This window comes from Microtus ochrogaster, chromosome 4 (assembly GCF_000317375.1).
Source record: "Microtus ochrogaster isolate Prairie Vole_2 chromosome 4, MicOch1.0, whole genome shotgun sequence".
NCBI classification, from domain to species: Eukaryota; Metazoa; Chordata; class Mammalia; order Rodentia; family Cricetidae; genus Microtus; species Microtus ochrogaster.
The window spans coordinates 73,804,591-73,813,069 of NC_022011.1; positions in this window are offsets into that span (position 1 = coordinate 73,804,591).

Genomic DNA, 8,479 nt, shown 5'->3' on the forward strand with positions numbered 1-8,479 from the left:
CTGCTCTGACATGGCCACCGGCACTGTTTCTTCCATTGTTATTGCGGTATTCGTGTAAGTGACTATACAGAAAAGGAAAAGAAGTAAAAGAGCGTAAAGAAGGAGCTGTAGTCTTACCTGTATGTGGAGAAGTTTAGTTACAAGATACAGAAATTAGAGAAAGCATCGCTCTTTCTCCCCCAACTCCAGGCTGCTCACACTCTTGCCTCAGAAACAGTTTGTGACAGTATTCTCTCTAAAGCAGAGTTCATTGTCCACGGACCATACAATGGAGCAATGTAAGCAGGGTTTATTTGATTATTGGGGTGGAGGGCATTGCTCAGTCGTAATAGATATTCATTCAGTTCCCTGGAGAGAAGTGAAGGAGACACAAAGGAGCAGAACGAAATGCCAGATTGTAGTACAACCTTAGAGAAGACCTCATTCAGACCCACCAGGATGCTGGAAGCTGGGCTGTCCCTTCACAGTTGTCTGAAATGGGGTGATTAACTTGTGAGCTCCGTCACTCATCACTTTCTCACTTCAAGCCACTCCCAAAGGGTGATGGTGATGGTCGAGGCCTTCAACGTAGCCTAGGACAGTACTTACTGGGTGGGCAGCCATGAACTGTCTGGTTCAGGTATTGGTACCTTGATCCTGCAGAGAGAATCTTGGCAGAGCTCATCTGTGGCTGCTGGCACTGTTCTAACAAATACATACGGCTGGGAAATGTATGAGTAGCAGGGGTTTATTTCTTAGAATTCTAGAGGCCTCAATTCTAAGATAGCGCCATTTGTTGTGGGGTGGGTACCTTGTTTCTGTAGCGTCTGATGGCAGAAAGAAAAAGGGCAGACATTTGTTCTACTTACAGTCCCCCAAGCTATTCACAGGGTTTTGAAATCCATCTTTGAAGGCAGAGCACTTAGACTTTGTACGGCCTTATCTCAGTACATACATAGTAGGTTTTGGATCCCAACATGAATTTTGGGGAAGACACATTTAAACTACAAGAGACTCACACTATCTATTACAAGCTATTAATCAGTGTTTGATGGGAAAAAATGTGCATGGCTGGAATAAAAAAGCTAACAAGAAGAGAAAAATAAAAGACTTTAGAGTTAAATAACCATCAAGGAGGGAATAGAAGAGCTCACATTTAAACCAAACTCTACCTATATCTTTTTTTTGAAAAGCAAAGAGTCTAGAATTGAAGCACCCACTGCCATGGCCACTAATCACACAACAGCCGCTAGACAAACTGTATCAAAAGAGTTTGTAAGTATAAAATATACACTGTCTTCTGAAAATGTATAAAAAATAAAATAGTATGCATTAGCTTAATAATTTTCACCTTGATAGTGTGCTAGTCAGTTCAATAAACAAGTTTTTAAATTTTATCTATTTAATTTTAAAATGTGGTTATTTAAAAAATAACCATGATAAGGAGGCAGTGGTCGCAAAGGATTTTAATATCAGCCCTTGAGAGGCAGAGGCAAATGAAACTCTTGAGTTTGAGGCCAGCCTGGTCTACACAGCAAATTCCAGGACAGCCATGGTTACATGGAGAAATCCCGTCTCTAAAAGCCAAAAAAGAGGGGGAGGGAGGGAGGGAGGGAGAGAGAGAGAGAGAGAGAGAGAGAGAGAGAGAGAGAGAGAGACTATAAATTTGCTCTAGAAGATTTCTTCTAGAAATCTTAGGCTACCTCCCTCCCTCCCTCCCTCCCTCCCTTCCTTCTTCCCTAGCTCTCTTTACTATTTTTTTTTCAATGTAAGGGATCAAACTCAGGGTCTCATGACTGCTGAGAAAGTATTCTTATCCTTAGTCCTAAGAGAATCAGAAAGTCATATAGTGTCATTATCTCAGGTCACAGTTTAAGTAAACAAAAAACATCTTTAAAAAATACACAGAAACTTATTTCTAGAATTTTGGAATGTTAGGTCCAAGCTCTTTGCTGGACTATGGAGAGACTGCATTAGTCAACTTCTGCTGTCAGAAACAAACACTGCACACTGGGTAGCCTAAAGTGATAGAAATGTATTCCCTATCCATATACAATTCTGGAGGCTCTGAGTCCAACACCAAGGTACGGGTCTGGCTGGGCTTTGGCGAGGGCCCTTCTCCTTGTCTTACAGCTGGCTGGCTTTCAGCTGCCGCCCATTTCCTTTCATTGCTAGACTGGAGATGGACACAGGGAGTAGCCAACCTTCACTGGGCACCCCTCCGAGTGCAGCAGAATCCTTCGGAAACCAATGGGTTGGCCTCACTGACAACAAAAAGACGTTCTGACTCACTTTGAACCTTTTTCTCAAGGCGAGAGGATCGCATGTGCCGTAAGCGAGGCATCAGTGTGCCTAGACTAGGAAACAGCTGAAGCTCATGGAACAAGTTCTCGGGTGCAATGAGATAGTGACTCCATATGCCAGCAACACGAGGACACATGGCAGCAGATGACAGCCAAGCCGAACTATGAGTCACGTTTAGGGCAAAAATAAGGTAATGCAAATAAATTACTTGTATTTGTTTCTGTCACCAACTGTGCTGCACTTTGTATTTATTTTGTATATTGCCATCAATTTCTCGCCAGCCGTATTTTCCTTAGCTTATGATTTTACTACAGAAGCATCCAGAACCACCCATTCCTTCCATTCCCACTGCCAGTGACCAAGTCCAGATTTCTGTTACCTCAGCCAGGGCGATTCCTTCCAGCTCCTTTCTGAATCTTGGTTCTTTCCAATTTTTCCCTCTCTTCAATCTATGATTTAGCCTGTTAACTCTTTGTGGGTCATCTTTTCCAAAACATGTCATTTTCCTGCTCAAGAAACCAGAATAACAAGAAACATGTCATTTTCTTTTCCTAAAACATGCCATTTCCTTGCTTAAGAAACTAGAATGACATCATATTGTCCAGACAGTATGGCAAGCCCAGACACAGTATGGCACTCCATCAAATCCAGACACAGCATGGCATTCCAATAGACGTGTAAAATATGTTAGTCTTTCTTCCTCGGTCTTTCTCATTTAGAACATACTTCCTTCCCGAATCTACTCTTGAAATTGCATTAAGTTAATATAGATGGAACATTAAATGTATATGGTATTACCTTAAATTGCTTACTCCTAATCCAGAAGCATTTCTCAAATAATCCAGAGCATGGCTGGCTTTTCTGAACTTCATGAGCCCTGTATTTGATGTGACACCCTCTTGTATGCTCATCTTTCATCTGATGCTTTCACGCATCTCATTGGCCAACTTGTAACCAACTTGCCAGCTCCTCAAGGTCAGAGATGCTGGCTCATCCCTCACATAAAGAAAGGGAATTCATATTTCCTGACAACTTTCTCTGTGCCCGTCACTGTAACGTGTGTTTAGCATTTGCTGTTCAGAATTCCCTCTCTTGCTCTCCTGTGTGTGTGATGTCTCTGCATCATGGCCATATTGCCCTGCCAGAAAGCCCCGATGACTACTGCCAAATAGCACCAACTCAAGTAGTCAATAGCAGATTTCCTAGGGTTTTGAGACAATGACAGAATTTCCACAAGTCAGCTCTTCCATGGAGGCTGCAGCCTCCTAGCCTAGCTTCTGGGGCGCCCTCTCCACCATTCTTCATGGCTATGTTCCCCTCTTCTAAGTGGTCTTGTTCTATGCAAGACAGTTTAGCTGTCTTTTTGTATTGATCCCCTATAAAGTCACAAGAAGTCATTATTTTTTTTTGGACTTTTTCTTTTTTTTTTATTGAGAAAAGGAAAAAAAAAGTTTCCCCCTCCTCCCAGCCTCCCATTTCCCTCCCCCTCCTCCCACCCTTCTCCCCCTCCTCCCACCCTTCTCCCCCTCCCCCCACTCCTCTCCCCCTCCCTCTCCAGTCCAAAGAGCAGTCAGGGTTCCCTGCCCTGTGGAAAGTCCTAGGTCCTCCACCCTCCGTCCATGTCTAGGAAGGTGAACATCCAAACTGGCTAGGCTCCCACAAAGCCAGAACATGAAGTAGGGTCAAAACCCCATGCCATTGTCCTTGGCTTCTCATCATCCCTCATTGTTCGCCATGTTCAGAGAGTCCGGTTTTATCCCATGCTTTTTCAGTCATAGTCCAGCTGGCCTTGGTGAGCTCCCAAGAGATCAGCCCCACTGTTTCAGTGGGTGGGTGCACCCCTCATGGGCCTGACCTCCTTGCTCATCTTCTCCCTCCTTCCGCTCCTCATTGGGACCTTGGGAGCTCAGTCCAGTGCTCCAGTGTGGGTCTCTGTCTCTATCTCCATCCATCACCAGATGAAGGTTCTATAGAAAACACTATCCTGAATGAGGTAACCCAGAACCAAAAAGATGAACATGGGATGTACTCACTCATAATTGGTTTCTAGCCATAAATAAGGGTCACGAAGTCTACAATTGGTGAACCTAAAGAAGCTAAATAAGAAGGTGAACCCAAGGAAAAACATATCGTTATCCTCTTGCCTAGGGGAAGTAGACAAAATTGCCGGGGAGGAAAGTGGGATCTTGGGGGTGGGGTGGGAGGGGGGTAAGGGGAGATGGGGAGAGAAAAGTGAGAAGGGTAGGATGGGGGAACTTGGGGAAACAGGAGGATTGGGATAAAGGAAGGCTGGATAGGGGAGCACGGAAGCATAATTCTTAGTTAAGGGAGCCACCTTAGGGCTGGCAAGAGACTTGAACCTAGAGTGGCTCCCAGGAGCCCAAGGCGATGTCCCCAGTTAGTTCCTTGGGCAGATGAGGATAGGGAACCTGAAACGACCCTATCCTATAGCAATACTGATGAATATCTTGCATATCACCAAAGAAGTCATTATTTTAATAGAAAAAAATATACCCATGAGTTCTTAAAACAAAGAGACTTTGCTTTCTCCTTGAGATGCTTTCTTCCTGTTGTAATTTTCATTTTCTAGGCCACACACATTTTCTCATTTGATCCTCTCACTAATCCACTTCACAGCAGCTAGCAATAAACATCCTCTGGGTGTTTACAGCAGGACGGCCCTGCGTGTGCTATCTACGATCTGATTAAGCCTGAGCTATAAACGCAATTACTCTTCCCCACATTTTACAGAGCCGAGAGTGAATGTAAGCAGAATGTATCAGAAAACTCGAAGAATAATCGAAAGAGTCCTAATTAAAAACCAAGGCAGTTTGATCCCAGAGCCCAAACACTAGATGCTGCTATCCTTACCGAGAGAGAGAGAGAGAGAGAGAGAGAGAGAGAGAGAGAGAGAGAGAGAGAGAGAGAACTGAGACCTGTGTGCTCACAAGACCTACTGTGGTCACAGAAACGGCCACTGCTGTGTTCAGGATCCTCACCCTTTTCACAGGAACAGATCATGGATCTCATCCTTGACAATCCATACTTAGTCACACAGATTGTACCCAGAGGGCTCTCCTCTTAGCATCCTTGATTTTTCTTCCCTTGGTTCTCTGTATTCTGGTACCAGAGATTTTCCCATCACGACACCTCCATTCCGTTCTCTCCGTGCCGTTTTCTTCACGCTGATCCACACCAGCAGAGAAGCTCTACACCACCCAACTCTTCTCTCTGCATCTATGTTGCCCGTCCCTCCTAATTCATCAGAGTAGCTGCAGAGAAAAATCCATTCCTGCCACTGCCCTGATGGACATCTCCAATGGCTTCTGATCACTTCAGATTTAAATGCAACTTAGACAGCCAGTCGTCAGGGTTTCGTGGGACCTGGCCTCTCCTCCGCTCCAGCTCCAGTAGCTCCAGGCCATTCTTAGTTGCCCCACTTAACCACGCTGGGATGCGTTTTCTCCATTTGGGACACAGCTCCTGCTGTAGCTCTTACCTGGGATGCCCCTATTTCTGTCTTTTAGGTAGTCATCCGGCTTTGTAAATGACACTTTCGCTAAGTCCTTCTTTGAACTTTCCCTTCTTTCAGCCCACATTTGTTTTCTGCATAACATCGGAATCATTAAGCGGCTAGCAAATCCCCTGGAAACTGGATGTATGTCAGAGACAAATACTGAGCTGATGAACAGGTGGGCTGAATAGATGTACTGGGGACAGAAAGAAAACTACATAAAATAACTAGAAAACAGGCTTAAGGTACTAGGTAAGAAATGTGCACTGGCATGTATAGGTTAAAACATGGGGTGTAAGAAAAGTTACTATGACTAGGGAAAAGTGACACAGGGGGTTCTCCAGAGATGGCTTCATAGAGCAGTAAAACACAATCCCAGAGAAAATAGACAACAATGAGGACCTCAAGACAGACATACATAGATCTAATCTGCATGGGAAGTAGAAAAAGACAAGATCTCTTGAGTAAATTGGGAGCATGGGGACCTTGGGAGAGGGTTGAAGGGAAGGGGAGAAGCAGGGAGGGGAGCAGAGAAAAATGTAGAGCTCAATAAAAAAAATCAACTTAAAAAAGTTCACTGTGCAATGTTACATCTTTAGAGGAAATTACTATATGAAATTTAACTTGGTGGGAACAGAGTGGCCACACTGGACAGTAGTAGTAACAGCCAGGCATCAGATTGGAAAGGACACAGAAGTGTTCATAAACAATTTGAAATTCATATTAGTAACTGTTTTTAAAAGGTAACAGGAGACAGGCCTGATATCTCTAGCTTAAAATCTTAGACGCTTAGGAGGCTGAGCACTGAAAATTCAAAACTGTTAAGGCTACAGAGTAAGTTTAAGGTCAGTCTAGGCAACTTAGTGAAATTCTTTCTCAAAATAAAAGAACAAGAAGTTTGGGGATATAGATCAGGGGTTGCCCAGGTCTAACATGCAAAAGGCCTGGGTTCAATCTTCAGTACGGCATAAAAGAAAGAAAAGAAATGCAGTAGGAATGACACTCTTCAAAACTGCTTGTCTCATTACACATATTTAGGACACATGTCGTGTGAACCGACGCAACACGCATAGAGTGAGACACATATTTCTGTGTCTATCAGTAGTCGACCAAATATTTGCAGTAGTATTAATTTTAAAGATAGGAAAAATCATTTCCTTCAGCTAGGCCCAGAAGATGATTAACTGTGATAAACTGCTATTAATATTTAGCACCAATTATAACATCTCTAATAATCAGCATTCATATCTGTATGGCGCTGACAATCTCAGTCTGCGTCGGCTACCCATCTTTTTATAGATGTATCTATATCTGGCTACATTTCTATCATCGGTACTTACCTATCAATCACTGCATGTCCTGAAGGTCATGTCATCGGAGGTATCACGAATCTTGTGTGGCTGGCTGTACAGTATAGCAAGAACTAAAGCATGTACTTCTCAGTCTCACTGTGTGCTCAACTTGATCACTCACAAACATGGATTCTGAGACTGTCCTTTAAAATAAACTGTTTTGGCTGTTGGTTTAACTTTGATCATAACTTTGGCTTAACTTAGACTAGTAAGAGTCTAAATACTTCTATTCCATTTAAATAAGCAGATTTTATAAATTTTATCAATGAAAGAAAAGTGTTCATTTTAAAACTTGACTATCTTGGCTAAGGCAGTACTCCCTAAAGGAATTCTTAAAACTAGAATTAAAACTAGCTTAAAACTAGAATTCTAAGGGGAGTGGGAAATTTATAGCTCAATTAAAAACAATAAAGAATAAAAAACATAATTCTATATTGACTCTTTATAAGCAAATATATTCTTATTTGCTTTAGAGTCTTAGCAGGAACATTAACTTTTTAAAAAACATTTTATTGACTCTGTGGATTTCATATGATGCATCTCCATCTCACTCATCTCTCTGCCCTCTGCCCATGCAACCTCTCCCACCCCCAAGATAAAAAAAAATGAAATTTAAAAGAAAATAATCAACCCCACATCAGACAGAGGTCTGTTCTCCAAAATATATAAAGAACTCAAGAAATTGATCATCAAGAGAACAAATAATCCAATTTAAAAAATGAAGTACAGACCTAAACAGAGAACTCTCAAACAGAGGTGGTGGATCTGTATTGAGGGGTTCAGGAATAAGGTCTTTCCTAAAAGATATACTTAGTCTCTTCAGTCACTGAGATGATTACACATTGTTTTTAATTAAGTAAACAAAATTGTTAGTTATAAAGTACATTCTGTTCACTCTGAATTATTTGGGTAGTTAATTGGTCAGCTGTATTGAATCATTTCCTATGTGAAGTGTAATACTGTAAGATTAATTGGCTAGGTGGAACATATAACTTCTTCCAAACTAAACTTATTTCTTTAGTGATGACTGCCACAGTCCAAATCAAATCTAGAAGAGGAAACCACAGCAATTTAAACTGGTACAGTTTAAAATAAATCTGCTGACCTCTGATGGGATTGGAAGAATAGCTAATATGAACAGCTGAAGCAAGCTAAAAGATAAAGAAACAGAAGAATGACAACCGCTCTTTAAATTTTGATAGATCATGTGAGACTAAGATCCGGACCTTGCTAGAGAAGGTACTGTGGGCTGTTGACTAGCAAAGATCCTGTGAAGGCACTGGGGTTTCTTGGATGGTGCCCTGTCAGGAATCAGAGAAAACATTTGGCA